The 16,207-nt window shown below is 38.3% G+C and overlaps 1 protein-coding gene across 1 annotated transcript in view; it reads right to left on the reverse strand.

Moving 5' to 3' along the window:
- LOC114647261 (kazal-type serine protease inhibitor domain-containing protein 1-like) overlaps nt 1-11,429 on the reverse strand; it is a 93,054-nt gene extending 81,625 nt beyond the window's left edge. Inside the window, exon 1 of the mRNA XM_028795915.2 lies at nt 11,266-11,429. The gene's annotated coding sequence lies outside the window, so the exon portion shown is untranslated. The remainder of the gene's footprint in view (nt 1-11,265) is intronic.
- Nucleotides 11,430-16,207: the final 4,778 nt, after the last annotated feature.

The raw sequence follows: 16,207 nt of genomic DNA on the forward strand, positions 1-16,207 counted from the left end.
CATCAAGAAATAACTACATTTAACAAAAAGAAGATGCAAAAGGCAGTGGGTGAACAATTATTATTCACTGATTCATTGCAAATGTTTTATTAGCTCCTTACTCATTGGTTTTGTGTCATTCAGTGAAGTAAGAGTTAGACTAGAACAAATATGAGTATTTGGAAAAATTAAAACATTCTCTTCAATAGACAATTACATTTAAAATTGAAGTATCAAATTCTAAAATGTTCTATTTGGTCAACACTTCCTGACTGTCGTGAGCCATGGACACATACAGACCTCCTACCCGAGATAAATGCATTTGAGTTGTGTACTTGCGGATGCTATCATGGACAGAGAGAATCACTAATGAAGAGGAACTGAACTGAATAAGACCCAGGTGATGGAAAATACAATTAAAAGAAGAAAAGTGCAATATTTTGGACACACAGAAAGACACAAAAAAGTACAAGATAAAATAATAAATTATAAAAGGAAAGAGTTAAGGAAAACATGCAAGACAAAAGTGAAGAACATTGTGGATGAAAAACACAAGAGACCAGAAAGGATCTAACAAAAACAACTGATACAGACTAACAGAGACAGGCCATGGTATTAGCCAAACTAAGTCTCTGAGAGGGAACCAACAGACCGAGAAAGAGATCATTTTCTAGTGTCAACATTCCTCCAATAGCCACATCAGTATTATTAATTTCATTGTTCAGATATGTCTCATATTTCTGTTTGCTGGTTGATTTGAAATGACTCTTCCATTAAGTGGAGCACCTTCTTCTATTTTTCACTTACACATTTTATTTTTGACAATTTCCTGTCCAACACATAATGGCTCCTTATTGTTTTCCCACTTCCTACCAATACAGCAATACCTCAATATTTTTTTATATCTTTGTGATTTCAAGTCTATTCAGTCATTCAATGTTTTATTCACTACAAATTCCTGCCATATTTCTTTCATATTTCCTTTTTTCCGCATGGTTTCAGAAATGAGGTGAAACTCTTGATTAGAAACATGCAGAAACAGTCGCCGTGTCTCACACACCTTCTGGCGTATGGAAAGCCACCCCACGTCTCTCTGCTGCCTGCCTGTTTGTCTGGAAAACTAATCTCATCCTGTTACTACCTTGTTATTTTAAGCGAACACCCCTGCAGACCCAGCAGACATGTGTAGTAATTGTTAATCTGTTCATGTCAGATTTTACAGCATTGACTTAAACCATCAAGACTTTTAAACTGTGATACTCTTTATAAAAAATTGCTGAATTTGTACACATTTCAAAAGTTTATGAAAAATTCAATAATCAGTCACAAGGATTGCTAGTAATGAAGGGGTATCTAGAAACAGTTTATTAGACAGTTTTTTTTCTTTTGTCTATACCTTGCTGCTATACTGAGCTTTACCTGATTACACATAAAGAATAGTTTTATAAGAGATGATTTCTTTACAAATGATGGCATCCTGATTTCCAGTCTCACACCTAGTCATTGTTTGTGTGGACTTTGCATATTCCCCTCATGTCTGGGTGTTTCTTCCTTTAGGTATTCTGGTTTAATCACATCCCCATAACTGTTATTCTAATAAGTGCTCTTCCAATAAGTGTTTCCCACACCACCAAGCACAATACAGCCAGACAAATAGCAAGCACACAGCAATACTTCTCCTCTCTCTCTCTTGGTCACTGTCTCCTCCACTCCACCATGCAAGCTTCATCCTCTTTCCTCCTGATTTTGGCTTCTCAAGCAGTGGCAAGCAGATCTTTTTATATTACCCTGAAGCACTTCCAGTGTTCTGAAGCTGTAGCTCCGAAGCACTTCTGGGTGAGGTGAGAACCCGACAAAGTAGGACTCTCCAGTCCCTGAAACAACCCCTGGCAGCACCCACGGAACCCAACAGGACTCAGTCCAAGAACGCCAGTTCCCATGATGTCCTGTGGGAAACCACAGTGCTGCTACAACCCAGAGGTTCTGCTATCTAGCAGTCTGGGGGAGACAATGCCCCGTGCATGCCATCTCCCCTGTCCTTCCATATTGAGGGCATCAGTCACAAAATATAATTACAGTATGCATGGTTTTTATAGTATTCAAACTTTACAAATAAGAAAATTGCCTTATTACCATACCATTTTCTAATCCTACTTAATCCTGAGCATGGGGCAGGGGCTGCAGCCTATCCCAGCAATCATAGGGCACAAGGCAGGAACAATCCTGTTACACAGGGTGCCAGTCAATTTCAGGGTGAACTCACTCACAGACACGTATACCTATCACACACATACTAGGGCCAATTTAGCCTTGCTACTTGATTTATTATTAGAATGCAAAACAATTAGTTGCCTACATGTCATAATTAATATAAAAAGATTCAGTAAATGAATGGATTGATATAATTACTTTTAATGTAAAAAATGTAAAATATTGACATTATTTAAAGGAATACTGAAGTTTGTATTGATGGGTGAGCAATGTTATTAATCCCTTGTTTTTGTGGAGATTGATGACAGAACTCTTGACCAATGAATGAAGCGGAGAGGCAGGTCTTCAGTTTAAAAGCACGATCACATGTGAAGTGGCTTACTGTTTGTGGATTACTTCATTTTCCAGAGGTATTTATTTAACAATACTTTAGCAAAAAGTAAACATGTTTTGCACATTGTGAGCATATCACTGGATGAGTTGACATTTTGTAACATGAGTATTATGAGAATTTTTTCATGGATTTTTTTTTTATTATTTGCTATTGTCCAGCATTGGTCACCATTGTGTCCTGTTCTATCAGAATCTTTGTTATGTCCGTTCTCCATGAAAAGATGAGATAAAAAAATTTTCTTGGCCATCACTACAGACTATATGGGGTAAGTAATATATAAATAAATATCATTTTTGGGTGCAGAATTTATTTAATCTAATGTTTTACTTCTTTATAATGTGACTATAAAAATTTTGAAGTAGAAAAAAGTGAATGTGGAATTTATACTGAATTATTTGAAACTGTTTTGTTTGATCAGTGGGCAAACAGGCAAAAAAAGGAGGAAGGTTGATAACAAATCTATGAAATAGTAAAGTAGTGGCTGTACATCGTCACTCTACAGGAATAACCAGAATGACAGGCAAAAGGAAGGAGCTGTGCAGGTGTTTTCGAGGAATGGAAGAGGTGCCTCAAACAAAAGCCATCTGTAAGGAGTTTATACGACATTTCCAGTGGAGTCAATAAATAAATAAAGAATTCAAAAATGTTGCCTTTTTTCATATTTATGACAGTAGACATATACACAAGACTGGTTTAGTTATCCTGGACTACTTGAGAGAGTATTAATTCCTAGACCTGAACACTTTAATCTGCTGCGGTTGGATACTAGTGGTCCATACTGGCTTTCTGTTGGCTTTTGCTGCTTATCTCAGTTAGACTTTCTCCCATTCGCTCACTCTTGCTGAGTAATTGCAAAGAAATATAAATTTTATCTTCATAATATCAGAAATTTCACTGAGTAAATTGCAAAAAGAAGTATTTCTTTAATCTACATAATGAAAAAATAAAACTGTCCAGAATTAGATAAAGTTTTATCCAAACTTTACAAAGCACTCCTTTAGCTCACTTACTGTACCTACAGTAAGAATCCATGTTTCTCATGTGACTGCTTTCTGGGCACCATGCTGGATGTGGATCTGGAAATCCAGTGATGACGTGTATGAAGGGTGTAACACCCAAGTAAAGAGAACCTGGTTGTGTTTGTACTTTGACCTAAATTTGACAAGGTGGTGTGAGAAGCCTTCCTGGCATGAATGATGAGATTTTTCAAGTTCAGAATGTAGTGGGACAGACAGCCTTGTAGTTAGAAGCCTGATTAGTCACTTGTGCTGAAGCAGTTCTCTTTCTGAATTCTGCATGGGATGTGGACCCAAATTCATGTCCCAGGATCCCAGTGGGTTCCCATAGTGAAGAGAACAACACATTAGTGAAGAGAATCTGGTGAAATGTGCATGGTTTCTCCAATGTCTGTAATTCCCTAGTTTTCTTTGCACAACCCAAATATGTGTATATTAAGTTAACTGATGTTTCTTAATTGAGTGTGGATGTGTTATGTGGCCCCAACTCTAAACTGGATAAACAGGTTAGAAAATAGACAGATTTCTATCAAAGTTTAAAACTACACATGGCAAATCAGCACTTTTTAAGAACTCTGAAAGCCTACAGTATTAAGAATCCCAATAGAAGGATTAACTGTACCATAAAATCGTTACATTTCTGTGAGTTACAACAGATATGGTGGAGGCAGGGATAATGACGTATAAGCATTAGGTGGAATTGCAGAGTTGCTTTGTTCTTTCTTGGTTAGACCAGCACTCAACTAAAATTGCTTCCAACTTGTTTCCATTATTCTTTCTTAATGGCTCTGGTATCTTTAATTTCATTTCATTATTTTTTTTTTGCATTTTATTTTATATTTGTTGTTGATATTTTAAATTAACATTTTTTCTGAGTTCTTTTTCTTTACTTTTTGTTAACTGTCTGTCATTTTATTTTTTGTTAATTGTTTTGTAATAATCTTCCTTTTGTTTGTTCATTTTTTCCCTCATTTAAGACCGAGCACTTATCCTAATAAGACTGCCATATTTAAAGCATTATGTGTTATGTTTTAAGGTTTTAATTCATGCAAAATTCTGCTTTGTGTGTATGTGCAATTTTCATTTCATTTTTCAATTTGTAATTTTTTTTTTTGTTGCTACTTTATGTTTTGTTTTTACTTGGAGGCATTTTGTGAACTTTATCTTTGTTGTAAGTCGCTCTGGATAAGAGCGTCTGCTAAATGATGTAAATGTAAATGTAATGGCACTCTGTTGCTACCACATGATAGCCGAAGTTTTGATATGTGATGTTATCAGGCTGTCACTATTTAAGATGGTGGCTTGCTATCAGCACAATCCAGGTTTCTGGATTCACAAAATAACATTTTCCTGAAGTTATCAAGTGAAAATTCTTCTTAGGAAGTTAACATTTACATCGACTTGGACCTTTGGTTAAGTATGCAGATTTGGTATTTTGATACTCATTTCTTTTGCCTTTGACTGTTAAAAGCACAGACAGGTACTCAAGAGTCATTGTGAGAGTAAAGAGACTGGGAGATAATAATAGCACAGGACCTGAAACAAACTCAGACATGGAGGTGTCTTGAAAAGGAAGCCAAAGTCAGAAACCTGAAAAGACCCTCTGTACTTGTTCTATTAGCTAAACTACCAAAAGAGCTTTTCTTTACTCACTGAGGTATAACTATGTGTGCTGATACCACAAAATTAATACTTTGCAATCATGTCATGAATCTGGAATTAATTGAAATGTTTTTTGGAAGATACACAAGTTTCTTTCAAGAAATTAGATTTCCTAGGAAAGTGAAGACTTTCAAGCATGGACAATTTAATGGCATGCTTCATATGTACCTAGGAAGTATGCTTAAAAAATATAAAAATTATAACCTACTTTTTATTTACCGTGACCCAATCTTTGTTTTGGAGAGGCATAGTCATTTTGGGGCTACATTGCTACACGTAGTCCTGGAAGCTGCAATTATGGTTGGCGTCTCTGTGACATTAAAAAAGGTCATCATTTTGAGTATTATGCTGTCCAGCTTTGTTGATAACCAAAAGAAATTACTGCGTGTTCTATTATCAAAAATTGGTAAAGTTTTCTAGTTTAAGATTCTTGCATGTTTACAGTCTTTGAGTTGTTTAATCTCTTGATCTTTGGTTGCCTGATTCTTACCCCTTCAAACTTTCATAATGGGTAAACCATTGGTACACTTGCTGGTTCTTTCGCTTTTCTCTGCATCTGTTATTAGTGCCATAACAAAAAGCTGAAATGCATTGACGTGATAGAACGGGACACATGATGATGAGACAGTGTCGCATAAACACAAAATAAGATAACATTAAAAAAGTTAACAACATAGAAAAAAAATAATAAAACAGTTAAATAAAATACATGTATAAAACCCAAAATAACCAAAATAAGAAAAAGAAACCACAATCACAACATGGCCTGCCTGTTTTTTGACTACATTTGGCTTGTGATTGTTTTCTTCCCACTCTGTTGCTCATTTTGCAGTGACAGAACAACATGTGCTTTACAAACCAGTTAGGTTGCTGGGGTGTTGATTTGATGTGGTTGCATTTGTCCCTTCTCTCTCATGGTTTCCATCAACTTGGATAAATAAACCTCAATTAGGATATTCTTTTGAAGGTTAAAATTTTTTTTTTTTTTGGAAATTTCTCCCTTTTGCAATAGACAATAATCTCCTTAGCATTACATTTTTTCTTGAAAAATTACATATTTATAAATCTGATCTTACTTCTGTAAAACATGCAAAACACTAAAAGTACAAAGTCAGAAGTGTAGAAATTTTAATAATGAAGTTTAATAATGATACAAATAATAATAATAATAATAATGCTAAAACTGTCAAAATGTGTTGTTTGTGTGGTATATCTTGAAGCAGGGTAAAATACACAATCCAGCATCACAATAGTAGTGTGATTCCTTGTGAATTTTTTTCCAGACTGATCAGCTTTTGAACAGAACACTGCATATGTTCAGATTCATCAGAATTATTTTAGAATTCACAGTCCATTTCAGTTTGACTGCCTGAAGACAGAGTCACTTCATCATCACTGCTTGTGTCACTTTCAAGATTGTGCATCACCTGGGCTGCTGAAAAACACTTCTTACGAGATGCCATTATAAGGCTAGGAGAAGACATGTCTGCACCATTGCCTGGGTAACACTTTGGCCTGTCGCTTACGTAAGACACGCCTATATCGTTTCCCGAGCAACACTTGGCACTAACGCTGTTGGAACTTTTCACAAAACGTGTCTATACAGTTGCCGAGTGAAGCACAGGGCTAATGCTATCAGCACTGTTTTTACAGCCCAAGTGATGCTCAGGTCTAACTCTAAAGAGGTTAAGGATTTTTCAGTCTAATCTATTAAGAATTTATTGATGTTCACTAGTGTCCAGTTATTTTGATTTTTTTGCCTTTCTGAGTATTAGCCTCTTTAATCTCCCTAACCTGCGGTGGGCTTGCACCCTGCCCGGGGTTTGTTCCTGCCTTGTGTCCTGTGCTGGCTGGGATTGGCTCCAGCAGACCCCTGTGACCCTGTGTTAGGATGTAGTGGGTTGGACAATGACTGACTGACTGACTAATCTCCCTAACTTTTGGATTTTAATTTGGCTTGGATTAAAAAAAAATGTATATGTTTGTTTTTGGTTTAATTTTATATTCTTCATTACATAATGTTTTATTCTTTTTCTAACTGTACTTCCTGTCTAAGACAAGTTGAAATCTTAGTAATTGACATAGCCCTCAGTGCAATGCACTATCTAATAGAAAGTATTTTGCAATGCATACAGTAACAAAATGCATTGCACGTGTCATTCCAACAATGGCACATCACAAATATAAAATGCATTACTACAAAGGTTTGTGATGTGCCATCCGTTGGAATGACAGAGACATTGCAGCTGGACAGACAGGTACACAGACACTTCTCTTTTTTCTGCTTTGTATTGCTTCATCCATATCTCAGTTATCCAGTTGTATATTCACACCATGCAAAACACATGCATTTTTTGCTAAAATATTGTTAAATAAATACTTCTGGAAAAATCAGTGCATAATAAGAAATGTAACTCACATGGGATTGTGTTTTTAAACTGAAGATCTGCCTCTAATCCTCATTCATTGGTCAAGAGTCTTAGCACCATTCTGTATGAAAATATTACACTAACATTTTCTTTCTCAGACATCACTACACATCACATGGGTTCAGTCAGTCAGTCAGTCAGTCAGTCAGTCATTTTCTTAGTCCTGAAACAGCATCGGGGGTCTGCTGGAGTTTATCCCAGCTAGCATAGGGCAAAGGAACAAACCCTGGACTGGGAACCAGTTCATCGCAGGGCAAACACAACACACACATACATATATCGACCCCAGCCACACACTAGAGCCAATTTAGGATTGCCAGTTCACCTAGCCTGCAATGTATTTGGACTGTGGGAGGAAACTGGACCATCCGGAGGAAACCCACGCAAATACGATGAGAACATGCAAACTCCATGCAGGGAGCACCTGGGAAACAAACCCTGGTCTCCTTACTGCGAGGCAGCAGCACTACCACTGCACCACCGTGTTGCCCACCACATGGGATAATCAGCATTTTGAAAAAAATATATCATTTACAGGTAACTGGTTTTGCTTAAGGGCTTTTTCATGTTAAACTCTTTCAGGAGTTTTTGTTAGTTAATGACATCGTTTTTTATTTATTCATATCAAGTTGGGTCATATGTCTTTGGCCATTCACTGTGATTCCTTTCCGTTGATGAATGATCATAACATCTGGTCTCATCCTGCTGAGTGGGACGGCAGTCTATCACAGTGCACTTTTACTCACACGGTGCACTCACCCATGTCAGGCAAATGAACTGATTAAGGTAAGCAGTATAATGTAATGATCAGAAAACTGGATTTTACATAGGACCACTGGTTCAATTCCCATTAATAATTCTAAAGTAACTAAATAAATATATAATCAATAAATGAAATCATAAGCCATTTAGATGTGTGTTTGTCTGGTTTGTTTGTTTTTTTGTCTGTTTGTTTGTTCGCTAATTACACAAAAATGGTCAAACCATCGATCCATCCTCAAATATAGGCTGTAAGTTATGTTGAAGAAAAGGATGTATGTCGCCTACAATAATCTTCAGGTTGGTGGTATGTGTCAAAGTAACATCCACATGAATGCCAGGAACCAAAGTTTCCCAGCAGAACATTGCCCAGATCATCACATTGCCTCTACTGGCTTGCCTTCTTCCCATAGTGCATCCAGCTACCATCTCTTCCCCAGATCAGCAATGCACATGTGCTGTGCTGTCCACATGATCTATAGATCATATGAATTTATAAAAGAAAATGTGATTCGTCAGACCAGACCATCTTCTTCCATCGCTTCATGGTCCAGTTCAGTTGCTCACATGCCCATTGTAGGTGCTTTTGGTGCTGGACAGGGAAAAGTATGGTCACTCTGACCAGTCTCCAGCAAGCTGCAATGCACTGTGTGTTCAGACATTTTTCTCTCATGGCCAGCATTAAGTTTTTCAGCAATTTGGGCTGTGGGATTGAACCAGACGGGCTCACCTTTGCTCCCCACACGCATCAATGAGCCTTGGGTGTCCATGACTCTGTCACCAGTTCACCTATTGCCCATCCTTGGACCACTTTTGGTAGATGCTAACCACTACATACTGGGAGCACCACACAAGGCCTGCTGTTTTAGAGATGTTCTAACCCAGTTGTCTAGCCAACACAATTTGGCCGTTGTCAGAGTCGCTGAGATTCCATTTGTGGTTACATTTGTTCTGTTTTTTTCAATTGGAGCACAAGCAGGTGAAGTGACTTGCTCATGGTCACATAGTAGTGGGATTTGAACCCACAGCCTTAGGGTTTGAAGCTATTATTCATTTTATTTAATTATAATGATTTCATTTTTTTCGATTTGCTGTTGTGGAATCTTCCACTCTTGATTTGTGGTGTCTCCATAGTTTGACACTTCAGGCAATTCATATCAACAGGTGTTAGTTCTACACAAGATACATTTGATTGACTAAGTTGCAGTGTGATGTGGGGCCTTAAGCCAAGCTGCCTGCCTCAAAACAAGATAAACACCAGAGCAGCATATTAAAGCAATCTTTATTGCTGCTTCTATAGAAATTAAAAGACTAAGGTTAATTTTCTTTCCAAGCCAAGCCACTTTCGGCATGTTCTCCTTTTGTTCGTTTAAGTGCTCAAATTTACCACAACATCCTAAAAACATGTGCTATAAATTGGTGGCTAAATGTCTCACTGCCAGAGGTTATATGTGTGAACGTGGTGGGCTGTTAGTCCATTGAGTGCTGGCTTGTGCTGTATGTTTAGCACTGCTAGGGCACGTTGTAACCCTGGAAAAAGATATTTGGGGGTTTAAAAAAATGAATTGATTTTTTTTCCACATTTATACAACAGGATTGCATGGTGGCTGAGTTGTTGGAGGGGGTTCCCTTATAGCCCCTGCAAGCTACATACAACACTACTTTTGTGCAATTTGTAATGCTCTCACTGTGGCAGTGTTTACTTTATTTTCCTCCCATATCATAAAATGTGAAAGGTCGGGTTGATTTTTAAATATTGACTTTGATACACTATGAATAATTGTCCCCTGTGATGAACTGAAGAACCATCTGACATTCCTTTGCAGGCTCAAGCTATGTATGAACTCGAAGAAATGAAAAGAATTGGTGCTTACATCTATTTAGCATCTTTATGTAGTGACCGCTATTTCAAGACGCTTCATGGCATAGCACCTTTATTTCCATATTTCATAATATGAGCACCGGCAGATAAAGCGATAAGCTCAGAGTTACTCAAGGAGTCGGTCTGGTGCTTTGGTGTCCGGGAGATTGGCGACAAGACACCTGATATCAACTGAAGATGTGGACACTGGCGAGGTTTGTTTATGTGGAGAATTATAATTTGTCTTAATTATAAAGATATTACTATAAAAAAGTAGCCATTCTTTATTTTAGAGGTCACCGTTTTCTAAACGCTACCCCGAAAGGCGATTTACAAACCAATCAAAAGAGCAAACACTAAGACAAAATAAACTCTTTTTGCGATTGAGGTTGCGTCCTTATTTAACAGAATGGCCCAAACGAAACACACTTACAGGTGGTAAAACGTTTGTCTCCACACACGCGCGTCCCAGTCTGGAGTGTGTTTTGTGACTTGATCTTTCTTTCACTTTATAAAATTTAGTAATAACTATAAAGGCAAATAATTAAATAACTAAAACTATTCAAATGATAACAAGATACTAAAGAATGACCAATTAAATATTTACAATAATATAAAAACTTTATAAAGTTAACGAAAAAACGTTACACATACTTAACAATTTTCAACCCCATAATGGACGGTCCCCTTAAATGGCAACTCTAAACTGGCCGTTCGGTTGTGAGTGAAAGGTCCTCGCCACGGACCTGGTCCCCGTACAGGGCTGGTTCCTGCCCACATCCAGACGCGACTAGGATATGCTCCGTCGCCCCGCAATTAAATGTCATGCCAGACACAAGCCACAACCTAATGCATGCATCAAGAAGTTATCTGTCAACATTTTAACAAACAAAAACAGCACACCTTGCAGTTTCGCTTATTATTATCAGAGTAAACGTACACAGAGCGGCTTACCAGTTCAAGTCTCCGCGCTGCACTGCGCTGCGCTCTCCGTGCGTCTCTCCCGAGCTGGCGTCCGGCGGCGTGCTGTGCAGAAGCGCACTTCTCTGCGCTAGTACATTCCCACTCTGCAGACATGTGATGTCAGAATGAAATGTGACTCCCTTCTACCGTCCATTCTCTGCCCCTTGCTACCCCCCATTGTTTTTTTTTTTTCTTCTATCAATACGGAGACTGACTCCATCCGTCATGTGGAAGGCTCGTCTCAGCATATTTGGGCTATATAAGTATTCTATTTCTTTAGAAAATATGTCACCTATATAGCTCCTTTTCATTTCGCATTTATTCATTCTTAAGACATTTCCCATCATTCATTTATGCGGCGATATAGCAGAAGCAATACTACAGAAGCAAATGTGAAGTAACGGACTCCGATGGCTTGTACCTAGCGCCTCTTAATCTAATCCGACAACGTAATTCGGTTCAACTTTAAAGATGTTTTGTAACACTGTTTCCTTGTCCCTGTACGCCTCCAGGCCCCCTACCACCTCCCCCCATTCACTCTCTCTTTTTCCTTCTCTCTTTTTCACTCTCACAATGACTGACTGACTTGTTTTCTCTCTAAACACGTCTGTCCTATTGACCACATGTGAAACCAAGACTGATTTCCACAAACAATCGGCACATCTTAAAACCAGCTGGGTCAGGAAACTTGTCACTTTAATGGGTAATGTCGATCAAAACTATTGTGAAGTGGAGGTAATAATATGCTGGAAAGTAAAATGAAAGAAAATTGTAGATGGTAGCAGAGCTGTAGACATGAATTAAAAACAGACATCAAAATACCAAAGTTGAAAATGCAATGATAGATAAGGCTTCATATAATAGATAGATAGATAGATAGATAGATAGATAGATAGATAGATAGATAGATAGATAGATAGATAGATAGATAGATAGATAGATAGATAGATAGATAGATAGATAGATAGATAGATAGATAGATAGATAGATAGAAATCATAGTCCAGAAATGGGGAGACCATGCAGAATAAGTGTTTTCATTTCTACATGGTGTCTTTAATGTCCACTTTAATCATTTCTGAATTATTTGATTTGTAATTTTAAAGTGTGGAGCTGAGGGGTAAAAATGTATCTTTGTCTGAAATGTTATGGTGGGCACCATAGATAGATAGATAGATAGATAGATAGATAGATAGATAGATAGATAGATAGATAGATAGATAGATAGATAGATAGATAGATAGATAGATAGATAGATAGATAGATAGATAGATAGATAGATAGATAGATGTGAAATTTACTATATTATAGAAAAGATGAGAGAACATGGATCTGCATCCATTTAACAGACCTACTTAATCCATGTTTAGTGTCACAGGGAGCATATTCAAACAGCATTAGACAAAAAGGCAGAAAGTATTCTTACAAGAAACAGCAGTCAGACACTGGGCACACTCCTGCATACATCCACACTTTGCTTAAAGTTAAATCTGCAAATCAGTGTTCTGCATATATTTGGGATGTGGGAGAAAATTGGAATACAGTACTTAGACAACCTCATAAGGAGAATATGCAAAGTCCACAAAGACAGTGAGCAGGCTGGGATTTGAAGACGGTGTCCTGCAGCTGTGAGACAGTTGAATAAAAAAATTAAGTGTTTCACTCTGCAATATGCAGTACTGTAAATGTATTAAATAAATGTATTCATTTTGTAAATCTACATCCAGGAACTAAACATGGGACCTTTTAAGGCTGCATAGATAGATAGATAGATAGATAGATAGATAGATAGATAGATAGATAGATAGATAGATAGATAGATAGATAGATAGATAGATAGATAGATAGATAGATAGATAGATAGATAGATAGATAGATAGATAGATTGTCAAAGGTGAGAGCATGGGGAACATTAAAAGAGCAAGACTGAAGTAAAAACACTGACCAAGGGACAGCAGCAAAAACATATCTTTTAACATAACTTATCTTATTCTCTTTTATCCTGGGATGGGACAACATGTTAGTTGCAGGGTGCTTCTGGAGGACCCATCCATTCCTTCCTGGAAGCTAAACATGAATGAAGTCAGTGCTCTTTTGGATCATGCTGACCTAGAGAACAAAAACACCATGACAAAGAAGCCTTTAAGTTTAGCGAGTGCTTAGGAAAATTTTGAGTAGTCTAACTATACCTTCCTATTTCATTATAAATTTCAGTTTTCTTATTAAATGTGGTACCTGATTGGTCCCCAGTTTGTTATTGTATGCCATCTGTTATGTTGCATAATTACAATAGATAGACAGGAGAGACAATATATACTAAACAGACAAGAGTAGAAGTATATGATAGATAGCAAACATAAGTGAAAATTCAGCACACAGTCTTAAATAACAGTAGAGAAACATAATGATGTTCGAAAATTTGACTTTAGAATGACTTCTTGAGAAAATGGGATGACCTAAAGAAATTAAGTTATACTATAATGAAGACTCAGATACCTCCAAATGCAATGTTCCATCACATTGCAAAATGCCAGTTTTTTTCTTGCTTGTTCTGCTTGGTTAATTGCCTTTGGTACACAAGCCACTGAAAAGGAAGTCGTCTGGAGCTCCATGTGTATCCTGGTAACGCAAGTTGTCTTTGTAAAGCCACTTTCACATCCAGATGGGTTGACTTATTTGCAAAAGAATAACAAAAGCAGAGCATGGAGACATCTGCCTAACCTGTGCTGCAAAGGGCGAGTCTTGAGGGCACAGATGTGACTTTTTTGTATCCGTCACGCCAGCTTACCTCAGGAAATTCAATCAAGTGCAAGAATCCTCTGACATCCTAAATCGATGACCTATAGCCTTATTTTTTCAACAATATCTGTCCTTTTCGGAGTACAATACAGCAATTTACAGCAAGTTTGTTTAGTCCTGAGTAGGGTCACAGAGCCATGGAGCCTATTCCAGCACACATATTGTGCAAGGCAGGAACAATCCCTGGACAGGGTGCCAATCTGTCACAGGGTGAACACACTCACACACACAAGGGCCAACTTAGCGACGTTAAACCGCCAAACCTGCACGATTTTGGGAGGACACCAGAACACCAAGAGTGAAATGCACACAGACAGGGTGAGAACGTTCAAAATCTATGCAGGGAGGACCAGGGACATGAATACTGGTCTCCTTACCGAGTGACCACCATACCAGTATTTTCTGAGTATGATTCTGAGTATTTCCTGAGTAAATGGTTTTGTTTTTATGAAACCTATGCTGCAAGATTCTCATCTATGCTTTGAATCATTAGAATGCTCAACATTCTTACTCTTTTTTCCCCTGGATTTCTCAGTCTTCCACTTTAATATAAACATAAGCCATAAAAGCAGAGAGACCATAACTAGAATTCTTCAATGTAAGACTATCGACAGCTAGCACAGCCCTTTTTCCATACATTTTGCTTTTATTTCCTGTGGTTAAATGTTATGTCCAATACAACCAGTAATGGGTTCAGAGGTTTGATGACTATAACACTCATTCTTTTTCTAAACTCATGCCATAAATCATAAACTTTTTTCCATTGTAGAGTCAGGTTACTTTTTTCCTGAAAGTGAAAAGACCAACTCAGTCAGACATTTTCAAAGACTTGTTTTTGTTATCTCTTTTTTGTGTCCTTACCTATAGTGTGTACAAGCAGCAGTGTCTGAGCCTGTAAAGGTAGTCGTGATCAGGATTGGAAGTGAAGCTTTTCAGATGCCATCCTAGACTGGATTTCAACTATAAAATGTCCTGGCAGAAGTGACAGATTCAACAGTAATGGAAGGGTCCCATAAAGTACTTCTTCAGGAAAAATACATACTGCTCAAAAAATTAAAGGAACACTTTTAATCATAGTAATAATAATATATCATCAAGTCAATGAAACTTCTGGGCTATTGATGTGGTCAGTTAAGTAGCAGAGGGGGCTGCTAATCAGTTTCAGCTGCTTTGGTGTTAATGAAATTAGCAACAGGTTGCATTAGAAGAGCAACAATGAGATGAGCCCCAAAACAGGAATGGTATAACAGGTGGAGGCCACTGACATTTTTGCCTCCTCATCTGTTTTTTCACAAGTGTTTCATTTGGCTATGGTCAGTGTCACTACTGGTAGCATGAGGCGATACCTGGACCCTACAGAGGTTGCACAGGTAGTCCAACTTCTCCAGAAGGTTTGCACAGTCTCAAGGGCATGGAGGAGATTCCAGAAGACAGGAAGTTACTCTAGAAGAGCTAGACAGGGCCATAGAAGGTTCTTAATCTATCAGCAGGAATGGTGTCTGGTCCTTTGGGCATGGAGGAACAGGATGAGCACCGCCAGAGCCTACAAAATGACCTCCAGCAGGCCATTGGTGTGAATGTCTCTGACCAAACAATCAGAAACAGACTTCATGAGGGTTTCCTGAGGGCCCGACCTCCTCAATTGGGCCCTGTGCTCACTGCCTGGCACCATGGAGCTCTATTGGCATTTGCCATAGAATGCCAGAATTGGCAGGTCCACCACTGGCACCCTGTGCTTTTCACAGATGAGAGCAGGTTCACCCTGAGCACATGTGACAGACGTGAAAGGGTCTGGAGAAGCCGTGGAGAACATCATGCTGCCTGTAACATTGTTCAACATGACCGGTTTGGTGGTGGGTCAGTGATGGTCTAGGGAGGCATATCCATGGAGGGACACACAGATCTCTACAGGCTAGACAATGGCACCTTGACTGCCATTAGGTATTGGAATGAAATCCTTGAACCTATTGTCAGACCCTATGCTGGTGTAGTAGGTCCTGGGTTCCTTCTGGTGCACGGCAATGCCAGGCCTCATGTGGCAAGAGTATGCTGGCAGTTCCTGGAGGATGATGGAATTGATGCCATTGACTGGCCCCCACATTCGTCTGACCTAAATCCAATAGAGCACCTCTGGG

Source organism: Erpetoichthys calabaricus, chromosome 2 (assembly GCF_900747795.2).
Source record: "Erpetoichthys calabaricus chromosome 2, fErpCal1.3, whole genome shotgun sequence".
Lineage (NCBI taxonomy): Eukaryota > Metazoa > Chordata > Cladistia > Polypteriformes > Polypteridae > Erpetoichthys > Erpetoichthys calabaricus.